Source organism: Pristis pectinata, chromosome 8 (genome assembly GCF_009764475.1).
Source record: "Pristis pectinata isolate sPriPec2 chromosome 8, sPriPec2.1.pri, whole genome shotgun sequence".
NCBI classification, from domain to species: Eukaryota; Metazoa; Chordata; class Chondrichthyes; order Rhinopristiformes; family Pristidae; genus Pristis; species Pristis pectinata.
In genome coordinates this window covers 80,443,503-80,469,258 of record NC_067412.1, presented here as the reverse complement: position 1 = coordinate 80,469,258, position 25,756 = coordinate 80,443,503, and the positions used below count along the sequence as shown (strand labels likewise).

At 39.3% G+C, this 25,756-nt stretch overlaps 1 protein-coding gene across 8 annotated transcripts in view; it reads right to left on the bottom strand.

Moving 5' to 3' along the window:
• Positions 1-25,756, bottom strand: part of tenm1 (teneurin transmembrane protein 1) — a 1,611,625-nt gene that overhangs the window by 750,390 nt on the left and 835,479 nt on the right. Inside the window, exon 1 of one of the 8 annotated variants that reach the window (XM_052021040.1) lies at positions 783-1,004. The exons of the other annotated variants lie outside the window; for them this stretch is intronic. The gene's annotated coding sequence lies outside the window, so the exon portion shown is untranslated. Of the gene's footprint in view, positions 1-782; positions 1,005-25,756 lie in introns of those variants that run through there. 8 annotated transcript variants of the gene reach the window in all.

Below are 25,756 nucleotides of genomic sequence, written 5' to 3'. Positions count from 1 at the left end.
CCAGCGCAGGTGAGCTTCCCCTTATCACAAACTGCAAGAAAAAAATAACTATTGATAGGCAGTAGGTGGCAATCCATTGACTCTTATTTAATGAACTTCACTGCAACTAGATAGCCACCTGAAAACAAATCACCATGTATCAACACAATTAGTCAGCTTTGAACATCAGTATTATTTGATACTAAGCATTTGTTTCTTTTGATGTGTGTAAGCGATAAAGATCGTAAATCCAGCAGTAGGGAGCCTGATCTCTACATAGCTGTCTTACAAAACACATATTTTTAGTCTCATTGCAAAACCACAAAAAAAGGATTGTTGCGGCAATTACTGAGCAGAAGTTGAATGATCCCTGCAAAGTGCCCATTCTGCTCAAGACAAGTGCCAGAGCACCTGAGAAGTCAGTCATTGAAATAACGGGCAGATGGTATCAACACATTCATTCTTATCGATACAAAACTGCATACTCACAGCTTAGGGGAAGCTACTGTGCAGTCCACAATCAGTTCTGCTGTACCCTTGGATTAGGAGATATGCAAAAACAAAAATGCTATTTCATTTCATATCAAGATTCGATTAAGACTAAATTGTCAGGCTGGCAATAAATTCTGTACTGTGGTGTGCATGCAGCCTCTGAATGTTTATACTTTAGGTGTAGAGCTTGATACCGTTACACATCAAGCAGTCTCTTTCCTTTCAAAAAAGCAGACAATACAATGAATATAAACATTCACCACACATATATGCATGTTTCAATCTTATTCACAAGCCTACAGTCACATTACCATACTGAAGTCTTGCCATGCTGAGAGGTACCGTCCATCCCATCTCTCCAAAATACACTCTACCGAAGATGAAATAAATCCACTTTCATCTTCTTTCAACAACTCCTGCAGATTCCTGATGTAAGAACAAGCTGAATTATACCAAGCTATGCTTGTTTGTCAGGTTTCTGATGAGCATTAGCTAATCCCTTTGTGGATGCCAGGCAATCAGCTAAACACTATAGACTCCTCACACTCTTGCTACCTAAATGACAGGAGATTAACTACCAATCCCCAACTGCTCCTACTGTAAGCAGGCACAGAATCACACAATATTAACATCACTGGAATGTACCATACTACCAGAGGGGGAGACAAACAACAAGACTCTACATTCTCACACAGCAGTAACATCATCCTCTCATTTTAAGAAAACTGTAGATTAACCTGTGCATTGCTCCTAACAGCTTTTTACAAACCATGAAGTTTCTATTAATAAAATAAACAGGAAATGCATTAACACTGAAAGAATCACCACCTACAATTTTATGAGTTTGGTTTTGAATATTAAAATGTAATATGCAGTTTCAGTACTCATATCTTTTGGGAGGTTAAAAGCATCTAAGTGGTTATTGTCAAGTTCATCATATATTGCTAACATTACTTGTGTAAGTCAGGCAGCAAGTTCAGGGAAAGAAAAAAAAATGAGGCTAGTTGAGATTCTCCAGAACTTGTGGTCAATTTACACTGTTCCACTGTTTGCCTGGGGAGGTTGTCAACAAAGCTGGGTGGATTTATCCATTAGACTACCAACAGAAAGTTCCACCCAACAGGAACAGGCCCTTCAGCCCACAATGTCTGTTGCCAGAGCATGATGCCAAATTAAACTAATCCCTTCTGCCTTGCACATGATCCATATCCCTCCATTCCCTGCATATTCATGTGCCTGTCTAAAAGCCTCTTGAATGCCATTGTCATATCTGCTTCCACTAACAGTTGTCTTGGATTCCTTTCTAACAATGCAGATGGAGCTCTGAAAAAGGTTCACAAAGAGATGGCTACAGAAATAGTCAATTTATTGGTATACTGTAGAGCTTCCAAATTTCCTTAGATTGTGAGATGTCCCAATAGCTATTTTCACGAAGGAGGGCCTCGGATAGCTGGTCTGCATTAAGTGTCAAGAAAATGCTGGAAGAATTATTAAAGACTTGGTAATAGGCCACTTAGAAAATTAAAGTATGATTACAGAGTCAAACTTGTTCTAAAAAAATGACATACCTGATCGAGATTTTAGAGATTGTAACTTGTAGGGTTGATAATGGGAAAATGGATGTTGAATATCAAGATTTTCTAAAGGTATTTGATAAAGTTCCATATGAAAGATTGCTGCCATATATCAGCCAGTATATGTGCGTAGTATATCAGCAGTGGGGTAGTATATCAGCATGGATGGATGATTAAGGAATGGAGTAGAAATAAATGGATCAAACTTAAGTTTGCAAGTCTCACTTGTAGGGTGCTACATGGATCAGTATTGGATCTCAGGTACATTAAACCTTAAAAGGAAGAACAGATTGTAGTGTGCCCAAGTTGTTGATGATGAAATTTACAATGGGAACGTGAATTGTGAGAGTGATGCGAGTGTCTGCTGGACAGGGATTACACAGTTTAAGAAAGTGGCAAGAAGATGGCATATGGATCACTAACTTGGTTATCTTTTGGCATTCTGTGTCCCACTTTGGTCATGAATTTCAATCATGAATGGAGATTACAGCCTTATACTCTGTTTTCCCACTATTTATTACACTGGTTTGGAAAATAAAAAAAAATGCAGATGTTGGAAATCTGAAATAAAAACAAAAATAGTCAATATATTGTTCTCTTGTAACAAGCAGAAGTCCCTCCACAAAGCCATGCCTAGACTGCTCCACAATGACAGTGAATGTCATAGTGTCCTTGAAGTTCTTAGTTTACCAGTCAATCAAGGCAGCAGTGCCAGTAATGGTTCAAATCCGGCCAGTGTCTGTAAGGAGTTTGTATGTTCTCCCCATGTCTGCGTGGGTTTCCTCCGGGTGCTGCCGCTTTCTCCCACATTCCAAAGACATACAGGTTAGGAAGTCGTGGGCATGCTATGCTGGCACCAAAAGTGTGGTGATACTTGCAGGCTGCCCCCAGGATACCCTACGCAAAGATGCATTTCACTGTGTGTTTCGATGTACATGTGACTAATAAAGATATCTTATCTTATCTTATCTTATCTTATCTTATCTTATGTATACCAGATTCACAGTTTGCAATCTACAGCTTCACACAGGCTCTCAACTCAAGGTGAGCAGAATTCATCTACTTTGCTTTGAGAACAGCAGACAAGCCCACACCGATGGATTTTTCTAGATAGTGGTTTTTTTCCATAGTTCAGACTACTCAAATAAAGCACTGCAGACTCTAGCCTTCTGCTTCACCACAGATCTTGCTGTGATACCTGTGTCCAACCACATGCAGAAGCTAAAATCACCGATGTCATACCCTCCTGCAAAGCTTTATGACTTTTTCATGTCTAAGACAATTCATACCATTGCCATCACATTGGACCAGCTGATTGCTCTTTGAATGCCTGGCTCCTGACTGTAGTATAGCCTCTGCAAGCCCATTTACAAAGAAATGAATGGAGCTATGAAGGGTACCATGGAGACAACCATTAGAGTTGTCAGAAAACACTTCAGATAGTTGGAGTGGATGAGGGCAATACTGTGGTTCACAACAAGGGTGGCCTTGCACTTTGTCATTGTCCTCCTCCATCTTCCATAATTTCTCAGTGATTAAAAAGATATACTATTGTTCAAAGGTTCCAGTGTCCTATGTTCCTTGTCATGGAACTATTAACTCACAGTTTCAAAATATTATCATATTTTGAGCTGAGGGGTTCAACTAAAATGGATAAACCATCAGCATATGCCATAAGATGTCAGACACCATCAATATTGTGCCCAAGAAATTCAGAAAATATGCAGCTTAATGTTGGCATTAATCAAGAATCTATGCCTATCTTTTGTTTTTCAAATGTTATTTCCAACATCACTCAAAGTTGTAGAGCATATTTGCTATTTATAAAAGTGCAGCATTAGTAATATTCACACCAGGACTTTAAAGCTAATTTCTGCTCGCCCATAGAAGACAGAGGGTAGTGGTAGATGGGCGTATTCTGCTGGAGGTCGGTGACCAGTGGTGTTATGCAGGGATCTATTCTAGGACCCCTGCTCTTTGTAATTTTATAAATGACTTGGATGTGGATGTGGATGGGTGGGTTAGTAAGTTTGCTGATGACACGAAGGTTGGTGGTGTTGTGGATAGTGTAGAGGGTTACTCTAGGTTACAACAGGACATTGATAGGATGCAGAGCTGGCTGAGAAGTGGCAGCTGGTGTTCAACCCAGAAAAGGTGTGAAGTGATACACTTTGGAAGATCAAATTTGAAGGCAAAATACTAAATTAATGCAGGACTCTTAGCAGTGTAGAGGAACAGAGGGATCTTGGGATCCATGTCCGTAGATCCTGCAAGGTTGCTGTGCAGGCTGATAGGGTTGTTAAGAAGGTGTATGGTGTCTTGGCCTTCATTAGTCAGGGTATTTCATTGAAGAGCTGAGAGGTAATGTTGCTGCTCTATAGAACTCTGTTTAGGCCACACTTGGATTATTGTGTTCAGTTCTGGTCGCCTCATTATAGGAAGGATGTGGAAGCTTTAGAGAGAGTGCAGAGGAGATTTACCAGGATGCTGCCTGGGTTGGAGATCATGTCTTATGAGGATAGGTTGAGTGAGCTGGGGCTTTTCTCCTTGGAGAGAAGGAGGATGAGAGGTGACTTGATAGAGGTGTACAAGATGATAAGAGGCATAGATCGAGTGGCCAGTCAGAGACTTTTTCCCAGGGTGAAAATGGCTAACAACGAGGGGCATAATTTTAACGTGATTGGAGGAAGGTAGTTTAGGGATGTCAGGGGTAAGTTTTTTTACACGGAGAGTGGTGGGTGCATGGAACACACTGCCGGCAGAGTTGTGGAAACAGATACATTAGGGACATTTAAGAGACTCTTAGATAGGCACATGAATGATAGAAAAATGGAGGGCTATGTGGGACGGAAGGGTTAGATAGATTTTAGAGCAGCAACATTGTGGCCGAAGGGCCTCTATTGTGCTGTAATGTTCTATGTTCTATGCATGCCATGGAAACTCTGAGGTAATTTTCAGTGTCAGTCAAACTGGCTGAACTTGAATATTTGAATGTGTATTTGTCGAAGTTACTTCTCCCACTCAAATTGCTTAAAAAACAATAGCTATATTATCTGGTTTTATTTCATATATACAACAAAGGAATTACTGCATATTAGTTTGATAAAAACAAAAGAAAGATAAGCATTAATTAATAATAATGTTAAATCATGGATCTGTGTTAGCCTCAATCATAGTTGATCTTCACTACACTTTTACAATATTTTAAATTCTTGTCTCTGATACCTCTCTTCCCCTTTCTTGATCTCTCTGTCTTCATCTCTGGAGACAGATTATCCACCAAAATCTTTTACAAACCCACTGACTCCCACAGTTACCTTGACTACACCTCTTCCCACCCTGTCACTTGTAAGGATGCTATTCCCATGGCTCAGTTACTCCAGCTCCACTGCATCTGTCCTTTTGATGAAGCTTTCCATTCCAGAACATCTGAGATGTCCTTTTTCTCTTCATAAAATGGGGTTTCCCTTCCACTGCTATCAATGCAGCCCTCACCCTTGTGTCCTCCATTTCTCGCACGTCTGTCCTTACTCCATCCCCCCACCAACATAACAGGAATAGAGTTCCCCTTGTCCTCACCTGCCACCCCACGAGCCTCCACATCATAGAACATAGAACATTACAGCACAGTACAGGCCCTTCAACCTACTATGTTGTGCTGACATTTTATCCTGCTCTAAGATCTAACTAACCCTTCCCTCCCACATAGCCCCCCATTTCTCTATCATTCATGTGTCTATCGAAGAGTCTCTTAAATGTCCCTAATGTATCTGCCCCCACAACCTCTGCTGGCAGTGCGTTCCATGCACCCACCACTCTCTGTGTAAAAAACTTACCCCTGACATCCCCCTTATATCATCCTCCAATCACCTTAAAATTATGCCCCCTCGTGTTTGCCATTGTTGCCCTGGGAAAGAGTCTCAGACTCTCCACTCGATCTATGCCTCTTATCATCTTGTACACCTCTATCAAGTCACCTCTCATCCTCCTTCTCTCCAAAGAGAAAAGCCCTAGTTTACTCAACCTATCCTCATAAGACATGCTCTCCAATCCAGGCAGCATCCTGGTAAATCTCCTCTGCACCCTCTCTAAAGCTTCCACATCCTTCCTATAATGAGGCCACAGAACTGAACACAATACTCCAAGTGTGGGTCTAACCAGAGTTCTATAGAGCTGCAACATTACCTTGCAGCTCTTGAATGCAATACCCGGACTAATGAAGGCCAACAACCAAATACCTTCTTAACAACCCTATCAACCTGCACGGCAACCTTGGGGGGATCTATGGACGTGGACCACCAAGATCCCTCTGTTTCTCCACACTGCTAAGAGTCCTGCCATTAACCATGTATTTGCTTTCAAATTCAATCCCCCAAAGTGTATCACTTCACACTTATCTGGGTTGAATTCCATCCGTCACCTTCCCAGCCCATGTCTGCATTCTATCCAACATATCATTCTCTGCAACTTCTGCCTCTCCAACAGGATCCCACCACCAGGCACATCTTCCCCTACTCCTCCCCTCTTCGCCTTCCACAGGGATTGATCTCTCCGTGACTCCCTTGTCCTGCTCATTCCCTCCCCACTGATTCCCCCTCCAGGCACTTATGCCTGCAACCAAATGTTTACACCTGCCCCTGCACCTCCTCCCTCACCACCATTCAGGGCCCTAAACAGTCATTCCAGGTGAGGCAGCACCTCACATGTGAATCCTAGGGTGTCCATTTATGGCATCCGGTGCTCCCGATGCGGGCCTCCTCTACATCGGTGAGATCTGGCGCAGATTGGGGGATCGTTTCGTTGAGCACCTTCTCTCCGCCTGCTGGAACAACCAGGATCTCTGGTGGTCAGTCATTTTAATTCCACTTCCCATTCCTACACTGACATATCTGTCCATAGCCTCCTCTACTGCCAAGTTGATGCTAAAAACGCAGAATAGAGGAACGATGCCTTCTCTTCCATCTTAGTTTGTCTCCAATCTGATGGCATCGACATCAATTTCTCTAACTTTTGGTAAATGCTGGAGGAACTCAGCAGGTCAGGCAGCACCTATGGAGGTAAATGGACACTTTCCCCCATTTATTTCCCACCGCCCCCCCCCCCATTTTGGTTTTCCCTTATCCCTCTTGTTAAAGGTCGACCCACGCTGTAATAAAGCAGACAACAGCAGAACCAAGGCGCGTACAATTAATGCTTTATTATTTTAATGCTAGCGGGAGTGAGGGATACAGAGAAAGAGTAAACAGTGTAACCCGAGCTCTGTACTGATCCCCACTCAGAGATTTACATGTTAGTGTCCCTCCTTTTATACTTAATCTAAAGAAGCTTACGTGGGAAGTTGCACATACTAGGGGCAGTTGTTTTACAGCAAACTTTAGCAAAACAAGAGATGTCTTAAGCACTTCTTTGTTTCTCACCAGCACCTGCACATCTTGCAGTCATAACTATAGTCACACCTTGGTTGAAGCAATATCACGCCATGGTTGAAGAAATAGCTGCAACACCATTAACCCTTACATTTCCAGTTACCTTTTACACTCTGGCCCCTTTGCCCTTTCTCTTTGTCCCTCCCTGCCCTCACCCACACCTTCGTCCCTCTGGTTCCCCATCTTCTTCTCCTTTATTCATGGTCTATTGTCCTCTCCTATCAGATTCCATCTTGTTCAAGCCTTTTGCCCCTTTCCACCTATCACCTCCCAGCTTCTCACCATCATTCCCACTTCCCCCTTTCCCCCACCTACCTACCTTTCTCCTCACCTGGATTCACCTACCGCCCTCCAGTTTGTGCTCCTCCCCCTCCTCCCACCCTTTAATCCTGGTTTCTGCCCTCTTCCTTCTCAATCCTGATGAAGGGTCTCGGGCTCAAAATGTCAGCTGTCCAGTCCTGTCCATAGATTGCTTGCCCTGACCTAACTGAATTCTTCCAACATTTTATGTGCGTTCGCTCCAGATTTCCAGCATCTGCAGTATGTCTTGTGTCTCCACTTATCTTCTCCTACGTATTTTAAATAATTTTCAGATGTTGAGGATTAATTAAAAAATGGAAATAACTATGGTCTATTCCTCAGTACACTTTTGGTGAAACAAGCTCCTAAAATTTCCTAAGATAATTGAAGGACATAGCACTTTCATTCTATGCACAAATTGCAATAAAATCTCTTTTGTGCTTATTTTAATGATCCTTTCTCCAATATAATTTGCATACTATGTTGATGTCATTAATGCATGATGCTCAACTTTGTCTTATTTTGCAGAAAATGAACTGAGAAAGTGTAACCTATACCTGTGTTTTTTTTTCACTGAGAGACGAACTAGGAGCAAATTGTCAAACAGATACGAATCAAAATGTCTCAAGGCATTGAAGTTTCACTCTCTGCATGTTCTCTGTGCATTGTAAATGTCATTGTCAAGTCTCACAGTATGCATACCTGCTGCAAACTCTACTGCCTTATAAGCCCGTGCCTCTTAGTGGGCTGGGGTGACCCACAACAGAGTGCTTCTTTTTGAACTAGTGTGGTGCTCCTGCTGGGTCAATGCATTTCTGACTTCCATGACTGCACATCACAGCATGGAACGATGGAACATGTTGGGTTCAGATGCAGGTGCTTATGACCTCCTGCTCCACTGGTGGACCAACACTGAGTCCTGGTGTCAGACACCCTTGTATCTGTCCGCTGGCTTTGTGCCAGACATGTGTGGCACGGCCGATTAATTTGAGTCTGGTCATTGACCTGGATGGAAAAGGTAAGTGAAGAAAAGTATTTGTTTTAATGTTAATTAAAATCAATGCTTTACATTTACATTAGGAGAATATGTTGATTAATATATTTTTAAAAATCTTTATTTAAAAGAAACACTATTTCAACTAGTTTAAAATGTCCCTAATCACTAGGATTGTCAAAAGGCAATCAGGGCAGGTTGGAGTCTCAGGATCTGCCATCTAAGTCCCTCCCACGACATGCTCTGCCTTGAAGGGTGCCCATGACAGCAACACCTTGTATCAATTGGAGCTGTGTGTCTCCGAAAGGTAGGTGTACCTGTTAGAACAGAATGGCTGTTGAGTTCATGGCACAAGCACAACATGGCCCGATGACATATTTTCATGTCTAGCGGGTTCCTGACCTGGTAATGGCTACTCTGAGAGACACTGATCACCGACTTGGGCAGCTGGAAAATTAAGTCATTAACAAGACTTGGCCTCAAGTACATAGCTGATGTTGAATAGGTTAGTAGCAACATTAACACAGACCAGATCCTTCTCATCAGCAACAATAACACAATGTGAAAGAGCCCAAGTAGAAGAGAAAGGAAATAAACACAATTCCATTCTGCTTTTGTTATTGCGTGCCTGATTTTTGAAATTAGCTGCACCTCAATAGAATTACTTGGTAAGTTAATTTTGCTACTAGTACCCATTATACATGAAGTAGTGCTGAAGAACTTTATTTGTCTCCCACTGATGAAGACTGCATGGTAGGCCTTGGTCAATCCAGGAAAAACTGTACAGAAGCATCTTCAGCTTCTTTCTAAATTAAAGCCAATGAGAAATCTACATGAAATGTATCTGAATTAATTTTTGTACCTTTTTATATAATAAGGTGATACTGGAAATGAATTATAAAACCAATCAAATTACTAGGTGCCTATTTTTCCTATCTGAACCAAGATGAAGAATGTCAATTAACTGATTCACAATGGAAGACGTCATAGTCCTGTTCACTTGTGCAATGGTTAGGGTGCTGGGTTACCAACCAGGCAGTCAATGGGCTCAGATCACAACATGGCAAGCCATGAGATTGATTTCATTCAAGCCGGGAAGGAATGGGCTTGTCATCAGGAAAAATACCAACAAAGCTGCTGGGCTGGCAATATAAACTAAGCTCTTTGATTGTTATTCCTCAGAGAAAGGAACATGCCAATCCAACACTGTCTCATCTGTACATGGCTTCACTGATGTGGTTGACTCTTAAAGCTCTCTGAATTGGCCTAACATGCAGCTCAGTTGAAAAACAATTCTTATAAAAAGGATTATGAGATAAATTTTGGCAAAGAGCCAGCATCGGATCAAGACAATTTGTAAGTAATCTAGCCATGTCGAACCCAAAAAAGTTCTCTTGTATACTCTTGGAAAGCTCTCATCTCAGTCAAGAAACAGCCGCCTGTACTCAACAGTGATATATGCCAACAGTTAGGTGCATGTAACAAAGCTATAGTGTTTGCATGGATCTTTAAACAGAAGCGCTAAATAGATATGGCAGCTTAAAAATTGGATCTATTAGTGCCTGTTTATTATGTTTAAATCATGCATAGAAGTGATTTCCCCTGGGTTGAATCACACTAACATTCATTTCCAGATGAAATTTCACCCATTGAGAAATAGCCCTGGGCACTTCCATGTGCAATACACCACAGAGTGGCTTTTTTTTCTCAACATCAGTTGTGTACCTAATGACATTGCAAGTCAAGCACAGCACATTTTCCTCCCTTGCTGGCATCATTTGAAGCTTTAGAGTGTAACCTACTACCTTTGTAGAACACTTGCAAAAAATGGAGTACACTGTCCCAATATCAACAGTGAAATATCAGTTGAAGGGTCTCTATTCTGACATTAATGTCCTGCATAAAGCATCACTGCAAAGATAATGGAAACCTCATCATTTCTCGTTCCTTTATTGATAATAACCTTTTAGTACAATTCACATCAAGGCAATCTCTACCATTTTTGATGCAGCCTGTTTTGATCACACAGGGCTAGGTGAGAATATAACATTGAGTGAGAAGGTGGCTACCCACACAGGAGATTCCCTCCTCTCCCTTCCTCACATCTTCCCTCAACTCCACATCAGCTTTTTATGCAGCTAATCTGGCTGCAATAAGGTGAGCTCCTTTAAGGTCTGAAGCCTTTCCCAGTTATCAGCATGGCAAAGATATGTCAATTAAGGGGTCTTCTTGCAGTCCCTGTCAGAAAACGGACAGTTCCTGATTTAATGCATGGTTTGGATACAAACTCTCTTTGACATATTTTTGCTCTAATTTCATTAATACCTGCACAGGTCTAATTAGACCTTATGCCATATGCTGCATTGGTTTAGTGCATGAAAACAGGATGAAATCCAACTTGCAGGCAAACCTCCTTCCAAATTCTGGCCAACTTAGTTCATTTCATACTATATTAACCAAGGATGAGTATGGTCGAGTAGAGTAGGCTGCTCAACACTACATCTGCAGAGTAACTGGGCTGGGCAGTAAAAACAACCTCATAAACATATCACACATATTAAGAACAAAATTTAACAAGCCAAATCTAGCCTTACCGAATGCTTTATGGAATACGCATTCCGGGAGGATTCATGAAAAGCAAAATCCTGGATGATTCTTCCTTCAGTAGTATTTGACGGTGAGGCCAAACTTAAGCTCCAGCTAGGACCTATACTCAGCAGTGACAAGGCAACAATTGCAGGATCCTTCTTTTCTGCAAAGTTCATTATGGCATTGTGATTACCAGCTGACCCAATATGCAAACTGATTATGATGCTCTGACAATTTCTGAAAATGATCTGCTGTTCATGTTGAATCATTTCTCTGTTGAAGATGGTGTTTATCATTTTGTAAGACTACATTTAGAAACAGATTAAAAGATTAGCAACAGATTGGAATAACAGTGAGTTGATTTTGACAAGGTCAGAGGGCACATTGTTTAACATGCCTATTGTTCAAAGCAGATAATGCCGATATGTCTATTGTTTAAAGTAGATGATGCTGGCGGAAGTAAGACTGGCCTCATAAAATAATCTACCATCAGACTTTGATACGTATCAATGATTTAACAGCATCAGGAGCTTTGCTGGATGCCCCATTCAATGTGTGTAGAATAATTATGCATGCTTCAAAGTTTCAGCAACATCTCATTATAACGAGAAGAAAACCTTGAGATATATACTTCTTTTGATTTTTAATGAGAAAAAAATGGTGAATATAGAAATTAATCAATATCACAACAATGTGTAACTCTACTTGGTTTTACACTGCCATTATGGAAGCATGGGTAATTTAAAGAAGTCAATTAATCTCAGTTAATAGCTGACATGATGCTTTAAACTCTATGGCACCTAAGTCCTGAAAGAAGGAATGGTATTTTCTAAGGCACTGATCCTTGTGATGAGAAATAAGTTTTAAGTCACTGCCATGCTCATCTCTGTTAATGCAGTTGTCAAAATTATAAGCTTGGCAGTGTGGAAAAGTAAGAAGTCATAAGTTAATATTCTTATGAAGAGCACAATAGACTGACAAAACATTAAGCAGATTATAAGACAAGTGGCCTTCACCCATCTATTCCACCTTTACATCAAAAAATGACCCCAGGTATCTGTATTTTATTTTAAAACAATATCTATTTTTCAATATACTAATTATACATTAATTCATCAAGGAAGAAGTTGTTATATTTCCCTTAGTTTCCAATTATTGAGCCACTTAAGCAATAATGAATGACAAGATCTTTGCTCTCATGCATGTCATTTCCACTAAAATACATATTCAGCTGATAAAAAAAGTCAAAGGATCAATTAGATATTTCTTAGAAAATGGCTAAAATCTCTTTCTGTCAGGATTGTAATGCATAAGACAAAATAACCTGGATGAACTAAGTTAATGAATGTTAAATGATGCAAATTGGAAATTGCAAATTGGAAGTGAACTACAGCCATTCTAAAAGTGGGATATAATCACTGAGTAAAACAGTCGGCCACATCAGAGTTACTTCAAATCAACTCACTTGCTGTAGAAGCATAATTACAAACCATGGCCATTTGTCTGAGGCTCCTTCACAAATCAAAATATTTATGAATGTTGATAACTGTTCCAGGATTGTTCTTTCAGGCTTAATAATATTGCTTTACCAGTGGCATAGTTAATGCCGCAGCACTTCAGTGCAGAACCATGCAGACTAAAACGTCTGGTGTTCACCAGGGGTTGCTATTAGGACCATGACTTTTATTAACAGATATTAATGACTTGGCCTTGAGCCTGCAGGGCATAATCTTAAAGTTTTCAGATGATGCTAAACCCAGTGAATTATTGCAATTACATATTTACTGCCTGGTAACAGAAGATTTAAAAATAACTTTCAAAATGAAAACATTTACAAGGTTATGGGGAATCACAGAATAATATGACAAATAAGGCAGTTGCTTCAATAAAACAGCTCAGGGTGATGGGCAGACTAGCCTCTTTCTGTACTATAAGATCCTGATTCAATTAATGAGTTCAATGCTGATTTAAGTGATCTGAAACATGAAACTGGGAAACAGCATCTGGAAAATTCATTGGATTATGGTTAATCTGTGCCTCAGCACTGTTTAACCACTTTTGTTCCATACCCCGCAATATCTTTGCTTTGCAGATGTAAAAACATCATGGCCTTTAAATATTTTGATTAATTGCGTCCACAGCCTGTTAGAATTAGAGGTTCCAGATTTCCGCTACTTTTTGTATGATAAAGATGCTTCTCTAAAAAGGCTGAGCTATAACTTGAAGATTTTTACCTTTTTTGTGGATTCTCAACCAGAGGAAATAATTCCCCTGAATGGACCTTCAATGCTATCAACTTCAAGACATACAAGCAAAATTATACAACCTTATCCTTTCAGGCCTGGATCATTCTGTTAGATCTTTGTATCACTTCCAAGAAGCTTATCTCTCTTCTGAGATGTGATGCCCAAAGTTTCCCAGATGGGATATAGATGAAACATCATTCTTCACAATGGTGTTCCAAGGCAGTAAATATGTAATTGCAATAATTGACCTTCATTCCTGTATACTTTAATTACTTTTTAAATTTATGCTCTAGTTTTTAATGATTTGTACACATTGATTGCAGAATTTAATTGCCCTCTGTCATCATGAAAAAAATTAATTTTATCCTCCAGATCAAAAGTGCAAATCTCTTCCTTCTTTTATCCATTCACACTGTCTATCTTGTTACTTTCCCCTTCCATTTACACACTGTAATGTGTGTGTTTAACTTTACTTTCCCTCTTCTGCATATCTGGACATAGAACTCTCTAATCCTCGGTTCATTAACACATCGAGCAAGGTTGTGCTCAGTTTGGCCCATCACACACAGTCACTTTGCATACTTTCTGGGGCTTTGGTTCCAGGAAGTGGCTTTGTGCGATTGATCAACTTGGCAAGGTTGATTAATCGCACAGCTTATTTATTTATTTACTTTATAAGTTACAGTAATTTTATGTCTTTGAACTATACTGCTGCCGCAAGTCAACAAATTTCACGATAGTGATAATAAACCTGATTCTGATTCTGGATTCTGAAGGCAGAGCAGGCTGTGAGTGGCAACTGGGCCTCAGGAGATGGATCCTGACTCCCTGTTCCCAGAATGCCCTCATGGTCTTTGACAGTTAACTGCTGTCAAATGTCTTTTTTAGCAATATTTAGTTGATTAAAAATCAGATGAATTAATTTAAAAAATAAATTATTTAAAAACTAATAAAAATGATTTGCATAAAATAGGACAAATTGCTGGAAATTAGTAAAAAAATGAACAACCTACCTGATTTTATCATTTTAAATCAAGTTCAGTGACCCTATTCAATTGAACTGAATCACGGAACAGAAATCTAGTACACAAGTGCAGCAGTTATTAGGGAAGGCTAATGGAATATTGATACTTATTTCAAGGGGGTTGGAATATAAAAACAGGGAAGTCTTACCATATCTAAACAAAGCACTAGTGAGACCACATCTGGAGTACTGTGAACAATTTTGGTCCATCTATTTTAGGGAAAATATCATTTGACTGGAGGCAGTTCTGAGAACTTTCACTAGGATGATTCTGAGTGTGAAACCGATGAGGAAAGATTAAACAGGGTGGACCACTAATCATTGGAATGTATAAGAATGAGAGGCAATCTTATTGAAACATGCAAGATTCTTAAGGAGTAAATGCTGAGAAGGTGCTTCCTCTCATGAATGGCATGGTCTGAGGATAAGAGGGTACCCATTTAAGACTGAGATGAGGAAGAATGTCTTCTCTCAGAGGGTTCTGAGTCTTTGATACTTCTTGCCACAGAGATCTGTGGGATCAGTATCTCAGGTATGTTAAAGGTTGAAATAGACAGGGAATCATGGGTTATGGAGAAAGGGCAGAAAAGTGGATTTGAGGAACATCAGATCAGCCATGGATCTATTGAATGAGACAGGCCTGTGGGGTTAACTGACCTTACCTTCAGTCTATGAACTTTCATTTTGCTGATAATCTGAAAGCCCATATAGTGAGCATCCGTTGAAGCTCTCTCTTTTTGCCACTCTAGTGATCACATCAAAAAATTCTCCACTTGATTCCCCACACAAATTCATACAGACTCTCCGATCAGTTCTTAATTGCTCAGTCATTACCTATCAAGTTACTTTGTACTATCTTCCTTGCAGCAGGTGAGGAATCGACAATTGTTCTGTGTCCCTTTGGACTTGAGTGGGTAACAGAAGAGTTGATGCATCTAATTGCTAGCCTTTAACCTGCTCCTATTCCTACTTGTTATGGATTTAAGGTCCCATGCCAGTCATGACTGATAGAAAGCTAAACTGTTGCAAGCAAAATCTACCTGGACCTCTAGATCAGGACAATTGTGAGTCACCGCTGGAACCACACTGGGAGATCCATTGTACCAGCATTTGGTCTCCAGCTTGTCTCTGACTTCTGTGCAGCTACATGCAGGTGCATTAGACAGGAAGGAGTTGACCCAGGAACAGGACGATGCTACAGTCTCCTTGGACAAACAGCTAGAAGGGAGTACCTTTTGGCCTCCTTTTGTGAAAAGCTGAGACCCCAGAAAATGTTCCATAGGAATAACACATTATGTCTCCACTTCATAATAAATTATCGACATTTTTCACAAACTTACCTTCAGTCTATGAACTTACATTTTGCTGATAATCTCTTGTTAACAACCGTCTGAAAGCCCATATGGTCAACATCCATAGAAACCTTCTCTCTTTGCCACTGTAGTGATCACATCAAAAAAACGCTCTGCTAGATTCCCCACACAAATTCATATAAACTCTCCAATCAGTTCTTAAATGCTTCATCATTATCTGTTAAGATACTTCGTAGTATCTTCCTTGCAGTAGGTGAGGATTCTATAATTGTCCCATATCCCTTTGGTAACAGAAGAGTAAATGCACCTAATTGTTAGTGTTTTACTCATTCTGAGAACCTGGTGAATGTGGGTGACAAGTGAGAACAACATTAAAACCTCCTCTGAAATCCTCAGAGGTTAAACAAGCTGCTGGTAACAAGGACTGTTGACACACAAATACCCTGAACATCTTCAAGAGTACAATGGAGGAAAAGAGGATATAATTCTTGTTTAGATTTGTATAGTCTCCAAATAAGACTGCTGAATCTGTTAGAACTGTGGTAGTGTAAATTGTACCCAATCCCATTTAGGTTTTTAATTTAGATTGAAAACTAATTTTCAGTTGTATGTTTAACAAACAAAAGAAGTTTCACCACCATCCCTGTGGCTACCCTGAGCATCTCTGGCTGGACTAATAGAATTTCTACCAAGTGCTCCTGCAATTATTTTCTTTCTCTCTTGGCACTCCACCTAGTGACACAGTTGGGAACTGACAAAAATTATTCTTACGATGACAGGCAGTGATCTTCAGAACCAAGCACTGGCTGGATATCTAAATCATTACCTCATGTTTAGATAGTAGAGAGAGACAATACAATTGTCAAGTGCTCTGCAACATTCTTGGTACAAAAGCCTTCAAAGATAATAGAGCCCTTCTTATTCTGGCATCCTGATAACCCTTGATTTTAGTTGTTCTGCTTTGGCAGCTATGCCGAGAGATGCCATGGCCCTTAATTCTGGAATCCCAGTTGTTCTGCCTCTCTTTATTTCTTTAAGAAGCTCCTTATTGGTTATCTGTTCTAATATCTTCTTATGTGACTGTGTTTCTATTATCGTTAGAACACTCTGCTGTGAAACACCTTGGGAGGTTTGCTATGTCAAAAGGTGGCAAATAAATGGAACCAGCTGTTGTAAAAAATCCAGCAGCTGTTTTTTCTTCCTTTTTAACTTAAAATAATGGCTATTTACATACTTATCAATTTCAACAGTTGATGCAATATTTTTTCCTTAAATACTTGTCAGTGTTAATAAGATTCAAAGGATTCCCTCTGTGTCATTTGCTATAAATTTATTTATAGTGGAGTCCATTCATGAAGGTATTTCTGCACTTATCTCTAACTTTTGCTCTTTCCATCCTAGGTGCCTGACAATCATAGAAACAGAAACCAGGGGTAACGAGGCAAAGGTCAGCATTGCAAGTGCAGAAAATAAATGTTCTAAAAATTGATTTCCACTGTGAAACAGCAGTATGCTCATTGCAGACAGATTTTCCCAGGGAAATAAAAATGTTTTAATTGTTAGAGCTCTTTACCTCTGTGTAAATTTCAGGAAGAATAACTAAAATGTAAATGGCTGAAACTTTATGATAGTCACATGGGATTCTTCAATTTAACTGGAATTAGGTGGTTCATTATGTGCTGGCATTGGCTTTGACATAATATACTTATTGTTATAATAAATGAGTAAACATACACAATTTTTTCCTGTCTTCAATTTTTTAGCTTCCAAACAATTACAAGAACATAAGAAATAAAAGCAGGAGCAAGCCATTCAGCCCTCACATCTTCTCTGCCATTTAATAAAATTATGACTGATCTATTTTTCATTCGCACTTTCTTATACTGCTCCCATATCCCTTGATTACATTAATATCCAAAGCTTAATTGATTTCTTTCTTGAATTTACTCAGTGACTAAACTTTCACAGTCCTCTTTGTGACCCTTTGAGTGGAGAAATTTCTACTCATCTCATTCTTGAATCGTTGACCACGTAGTTTCAGACAATGACTATTGGTTCCTAACATTGTTATTAGGAGCCTTTCACAGTTCCTTCCTCTCAGTGCACCAGTTACCCTGCAGGGCTCAAGTAGCTATTTATGATGGGTGGAAATTGAAAAAAACCATATAAATATCATAAAGCTGCAGCATCACCCCTATGTTTAGTCTTGGTCTCAAGTTATGGATCATAGATAAGTGACTAGGGTCCGGTATCCTGAAAGGTGTTACCCATTGAGATGAACTGTATTCAAACTACCACTGTTGAGAAGAGCAAAGCAGGAAATTAAATCTGCAGTGACGTTGTAGAATTGGTGAAGTGAAATACAACAACCCAGATTTTGCAGGATGATGTCAATGGTTTCCACACATAGCTGTAAACAGCCTCGAGAATTCTGCACAGAAGTGGGAGCCCCATAGTTCCAACAACTCTTCACAGACTTATTTCGTCATGGTGTCCAGTGAGGGAGCATGAAGTTGCAGCAATTCCCCACCACTTACAATGGAGTATCCACATAAACAACCTACATTTAGATAGACCTGGCACAGATTCAGCTAGTCCATTCAATTCAATGGAACAGCTACAAGGGTCAATGGTAAGCAATAATTAAAATAGATTTTTCTGTTAAATAGTGTGAGTTTTCTTAAAGTTTAAATGTTTTAAGTATATGTTTAGAGCTCTTAAGAGTGTTATTTAATTTATTTCATATATTTTTAAATATTAAATGGATTTTGATAGTTTTTGAATGTTTGTCAGAACATTTCAAGTTTTTGAGAAGTTTGACAGCTGACCAAGCCAGGAAGAGTGGCTGTCAAACATTTTTCAACTGTATCATGGGTATAATTTGTTCTGTGCCCCTCCCTCTTCCCTCCCTCTTCCCCACTCCACCACTCACTCCCAAACCCCTCAAGCCATCAAGGATATCTTCATGTATCTGGCTAATCATAGTCCTGGAGACTGAACATGAGTTTTTCCCATTACATTTGAAGTAATACTACATCACTTCTTCTGGAGTGAACCATGATAAAGCTCGTTTCCAGCTGTACAGCTGTCGATCAAACCAGGAGCTCAATATGTAGAGAAAATAATTGATACATGAGAACAATTACAAAGCATTTATCTCATTCAAGCAATCAAATAATGCCACTGCACCCTCAAATGTCTTCCATTTCACCAAATATTAACCTACACTTGCAGCAAATGGTGATGAAAATAACTAGGAGCATTCATAAGCTAGTCATGCATGATTATCAATATATTTCAGCATATTAAGAGGTTAGTGAGGCTCTGAATATGTCTTGTAATCAAACATAACAATTCATACAACTAAAAGAGTTCAGTTAGAGACTGTATTTCTCATTGTTGCTGGGGTGACCACCCCTGATTTGAAAGTTGAGCCCACAAGTGATTAATAGGTTCTTGAAAAACATAAAATACAGTTACATGAAAGGAAAGAATGAAATTTATTTGTATTTTTAAGAGTTATGTTAAAACAGTGCAACAAGACATTACATCCTAAAATATTAAGCAGTGAAAAAACAACACCTACTTTCTTAGATGGGTGAAAATATGTCTGTAAATAGCAAGCCACAAACTGTGCTCATATGAAATTCCTCTGTCTACCAACTCGATGATGAAGACACTTCACGTAACCTATATTAAAACAACTAGATCACCCAGTGTTTTTCATAATGTGTTGACAGCTATGCCTCTCCAAGTTTCTTGAAACTCTGCCCATATTTTAACTGGGTGTGGTTAAAACAATTACCTTTATTCTGCCATGCATGATTTAATGAAAACCAAAGCATCAATGGCATTTATAGTTTCAAGCAGACAGCAGAATCACAGACATAATATAAAATCAATTTTCATTACCTGAACTAAAAGATAAAGTGACTTCTTCCTTTATGATAAGAGCTTTAATAAATTAACATTTTGTAGTTCTTTACCATTGGAGAAAAACCATGCAGACTTAAAAGTGTGAGTGTGCAGCAGTGTTCATTTCAGCATCATGCAGTTGTAAAAGTGCTTTTCCTGGAGCGAAGCATGATAAAGCTTATTAACAGTTGTTTTGTATTGCACCGGAAATCTGAATGGATGCTTCCCACGTGAGTCATCCGATGCAGTTACCATGTCAGAAACACCACAGGTAAGTCATTCTTCACGCAACAGTCCTTTTGGAGCATTGGCTGAAAAATTACTCGATATTGTTCCGATCATTCACCATTCCCAGGACAATTAGGTTTTACTAATGTTCTGCCAAACTGGGACCCCCCCTAAAGTTCATACTCAACCTTAAGTCTTCGGGCAGTCCCAGCACCACAGTAACAAACAATACTAGCACCCCCTCCTGCCACCCTACCCCCACACCAATCTCACACCCTGACCCACTCCTGAGCCCTAACTCCCTGAGTGCTGATTGCTCAAGTCACCAAAAGAATGTGGCCTCAATCCTCAGGTCTCCAAGCCCCCATTGCTCCAATTGTCACAACTTTCTGACAATTGTTGATTTGACATTTCAATTACTCAAATCCCCAACCATTCAACTGCTGATGGCAAAAACCCACCAGCTTCCCAAGGGCCAGCTGTGGCTCCTGCACTCAATTCCACAATTGTCAATCTTTTCAATCTCTGGAACACCTCCCCCCAACCCTGATCACCACTCCAATTGCACTTACCCCAAAAAATTGCAGATTCATTGATGACTAACACCAGCCCCCTCCCTCCATCCACAACCTAGGGTCTCACTTTGAGCATCTCTCCTCAAATTGGCCTAGGTCCTTAACAGAGCATTTTTCCTTGCATTCTGTGAACCTTACAAAGGAAAAAGTGTCACGCCAATTTGAAGGACCCCAAGAATTCAGACATCAGATGCTACTGATGTTTCCACAACCAAAATACTGTGTAGTGTAATGACCATTTAAGGCATACAACAATTTTTAGGCCAATGTTATAGTCAAAACATTAGTTACGATGCCTTCAAAAACTTTGCAAAACTTACCATGAAAAGGAAGTAGGTCATTGTGTCTATTTTTGGGTATGAATTTTTGCATGAAGACCAATAAATATAAAGCTGGAAGCACCCTGCGAATATTACCCTTTCCCTCTTCAATAAATATTACCAAGGTTTCTACATACTTGGAGTTGAACGTAATTTAAATTTCTTACTGGTGTGGTCATTCCACCTAGCCTATTTTACACATTTGTCCTGAATGATTTGGCTTCTTTCTTACTGGTACATGGTAATGGCTGACTTCCATCTCTGACTTCAGTAAGTGGTTTACATTCAGGATTTACTTACCTACTATGGCAATAGAAGGAGGCCGTTTAGCCCAGTGAGTTCCTGCTGGCTCTTAGCAAAGCAAAGCCAACAGTCCCATTCCCTTCCTCCCCTGTTAGCCTGTCACTTATTCTCTTTCACAGCCCATCAACTCTCATTTAATCCTTTTGTTGCTTACTCAACTAAGGGGCAATTTATAGTGATCGATTAACCTATCAGCATGGCTTTGGGATGTGGGAAGAAACTGGACAACATGGGGAGAATGTGCAAACTCTATACCAACAGCACCTAAAGTTAGGATTAAATCCAAGTCCCTGTCGCTGTGGGGCAGCTGCAGTAACTGCTGCAACACTATGCAAAGAAGCAATTCCTTCTAAAATTCCTACTGTTGTGATTGAATTCTCTTGCAGAAATAAATAAATGAAGTTGTTCAAATACTTTCAAGATTATCATTAAATATGTATATTTGAAAGGATTCTACAATTTCAAAAAGTTTCAGTTTATTGTTGGTATGACACGTAATTGCTGAACTTGAATGACAGTTGTTAGCGCTTTGAGTTCTTGTTTTATCTTAATTAGGAATTTCATGCAGAAATTATGCAAACTGCTTCCAATGATCCTCCTTCAAGATTTAGTCTTTCTCTGAATGGACAGCAAGCTAAATGAGAGCAGGGATTACAAGTAACAAGTTCTTCCATGCTTGTCTTGCTGTCAGTTGTTGAAAAGAAAGTCTGGGCTTTGTAAGCACAGATGCATAATGAAAACTGCAGCCTATCACCTCTCTTCAGCTGACACTGCCGGTTGTGGGAAAGTCCACAATCTTGACCCTGATATTCCTGAAAGTGGTGGAGTCTTCTAATGAAAAATATTGTTAGGCACATTTCAACTACAGAGAGCACAATCATATTGATAGGTTTACTTGTTCACTTAGGTAGACTTTATAATTTCTTCATTTAACTCACACTTTTATTTTGCAGGTTGAAGACACTCCAAAGTTTTGAATAACTTTTCTAGTTTAATCACACTTTCTATATAAGCAACTTTCAGACAATGAGTCCAAGGCAAAATCCCACAAATGGAAACATCCAATGGATGAATGGTTGATCTATTTTAGCAATGAGAACTCCATATCTCTTCTTCCAAGAATGTCAGGAGATCTGTGATGTCCACCTGAACAGGCAGATTTTGGTTTAATATCTCATGAAAAACAACACTTTTGATAGTGCTGCATTCTCTCGGCACTATATTGAAATGGAAACTAAGAATGTGTAATGAATTTCTGGATTGGGAATACCGCAACCATTAATATCAATCAGTAGGAACCCAAAAGCAACAAAGATCAGTAAAGAAATGAGCTGGTATATTAAATATACTTAGAACAGAGTGAAAGGTTTACTTGTAATCCTTGTCTATTTGGAAGGCCTTCCACCCTGTGCAAGCCTTCTTTCCTTTGGTTAGCTAATATCTGTTCATACTTTATTCAATCACTACAATATATGACCCATACAATAAGGCAACTATTACTAACTTACTTTATCTGTAGCTAAAAGGTTGACTGATGAACAGATGATACACTGACGCAAGCATTTCCATTTCACTGGGATGTTAAATCCCAAACTTTTCTTCATGGAATAAGATCACAAGCAATATTGTGAATGGTCATTATTCATGTCTTAAAAATCCAATAAAAAGATCAATGAAGGACATTCAATCTACATCACTCCAGATGAAGGTGCTTGTAATTCATGCCTCTCCCCAATGTAAATATAACAATTCAAAAAGAAAAAATCAACTACATTAAAATGTGAAAAAGCAATACCTTTGGAAGCATCAATCATTTATTTTTCTGTTTACTTCAATTTCAGAACTTGCCTTAAATCTATGGTTCCATCATGACAACAGACCTGTAGCAGAGGTAACCTTAGGGTTCTCTGAATGATTGGTCAGCATTCTCATTTATCATTATGCATTTTCATGCTCCCCTAGTCCACTGCTATCCCATTGCTCCCAAAGTTATACCAGCTTTGCCAAAATACAGCAAGTACCGGAAATCTAAAATATAATCAGAAAATGAGAGAAACACGAACAGGTCCGAGAGCATCTGTGTAAAGGGAACCAGAATGAACATTTCAGATCAATGATCATTATCAACCAGAAACATTAACACTGTCTCCCTCTTCGTGGATACTTCCTGATGTACAGATGGTCATGCAGTCTTCTGTTTATATTTATGCACAGTTACCTGACTAAATTGAGAGAAATATTATAGTAATGTATGTAATTAATGTATAATATATATAATTGAATATCTATAGCTGAAAGTTCTTCTCCTCCAAGCCAGCAGGGGTGATGTTGCTTTTGGGACCTTATCAAAAATCGCTGGTTTGATCTTTGGCAGGTGCCACTTTGGTTGATCTCTGTAAAGGTTGTGCTCTCAGCAAGCTTGAAGAAAGTAAATAAACTTCTGGAATGATAAAACTCAGCCTCCACATTTTTTTATATAGTAAGATGAGGAAAATTGTTCCCAGAATCAGGTAGAATAGAAGAAAATTTATTTTTTCAATAAAGAGGAGAGGAAAGACTAACAACTGCCATTTTTAAGAAAAAAGTGAAGGAAATTGATCTCAAGCTCATTTTCAGCACTTGACTCTCAACCTCAGTGGAAGAATATTGTGGAATACTTTTGAGTCTCTCTTTTCTGTAAATCACATTGATGATGAAACTTAACAGAGATCTGTCTTGATTAGTGTGGTGTAATGTCGGTTGAAAACCGCTGGCTATAATGAAAGAAGATAAGGAACTGGTGAATTTATTGAAGAATTGCTTTGGTGAAAAGATGAGTGAAATCGTGGTAAGGTGTAGTTTTGATTCAATGTTAAGAAAACCTAACAAAACAGTGGCTGCGAACTGAGGAAGTTATCACATTTTAATTATGACAACAGACTCTCAGAGACGCTAAGGGACAGGTTCGTGTGCAGAATCAATGATGTCCAGATTCAGAGGCAGTTGTTATCAGAGGTGAATATGACCTATGAAAATGCACTGGAAATTGCCAAGCGCTGGAATCAGCATGTAAGGGCCATGCAAGTGAGAATGGTTGTTCCAAGTGCCAAAACACAGTTCTCAGCAAACCTAACATCAGTTTGAAAAGGTAAACAAAGGCTGTTAACACTGTGGAGGGAAACTTATGCCATCTGAGTCTGGTTCAGGTTAGAAAAGTGTCACGTGTGTGGTTTCAAAGGCTACATTACTGGAGCATAGAATACGCATAATGTAAAGTTGGGAGGATAAAATGAAAGAAATAAATTAAAGGCAGGTGCTCAACATTTCCAAAGTTCCATGATTCTTGCCATGTAAAGGAAGAAAATGAATACTGTAATACAGAAAAATATTCACAATGATAATTGGAAAAGGGCTGTCTTAACAAAAGTAGAATCAATGATTCCCATTGTGAAAGTGAATAAAAGAGTTGTGACATTTGGGCTTGACATTGTGCGCAGCTCTACACTGATGAACCAGATAGAATAAGCATTGAGAAAATAATATATCTGAACCCAGAAAGGCACAGTTAAACCTGAAAATCTATGCGAGTGAATATATGAATTGCTGATGTAACAGTTGACAGTTTAAGACAGATTAAAACCTGACCACTAATAATTGTTGCAAGCTCCAGACTAAATCTGTTAAGAATCAGAGTCAGATTTATTATCACTGACATTCAGAAATTATTCAGAAATCTGATGGCAGAGGGGAAGAAGCTGTTCCTGAATCATTGAGTGTGGGTCTTCAGGCTCCTGTACCTCCTCCCTTATGGTAGTAATGAGAAGAGGGCATGTCCCGGATGGTGAGGATGGTGAAGAAGAGATTGGCTGAAAGAAATCCCCCTGGATTTAGAGGAGGAACATTCATTCTATTAAGATAGGTTAGGTTGGAAAATTGTAGGAATTGCTAGGGAGACATGAGGAGGTTTTCATAGATGGGTTGGAAACATTGAAGGGCACCAAATCAAAATCCATAAGGTTTACATGCCTCAAGTATCTGGTCTCCATTCTAGAAGCAGCAGAGGGCCCTCAATATCTGTTTGGCTGTTTAGTTAGATTTTGGTTCCATTTGATCTTACCCCACTCTTACCTAATAAAAATGTGTTCATCTTAATCTTCAAAATTTCAATTGATCCAGCTTTCACAACTTTTGGAGAGGAGATTTTTACTATTCTGCAGGTGAAAGTGGGATTCTGAACAGGCTAGTTCTAATTTTGAGATGGTGTTGCTATGCTTTGGATTCCACTGCCAGAGCAAATAGGGTCCTGTAATTACCCCATCAAATACTCCAATCATAGTATGTCAACATTCTGTACTCAAGGGAATACATCTCGAGTATTTTTTTAAATGTTGCATTTATTATCGATTCCTTTTACTTCATGAAGCAAGTTGTCAGCTAGGCTATTTCAAAGTCATCTGCTTTAGTGGGTATGGAGTCAGACCAGACTACATAATGATGGC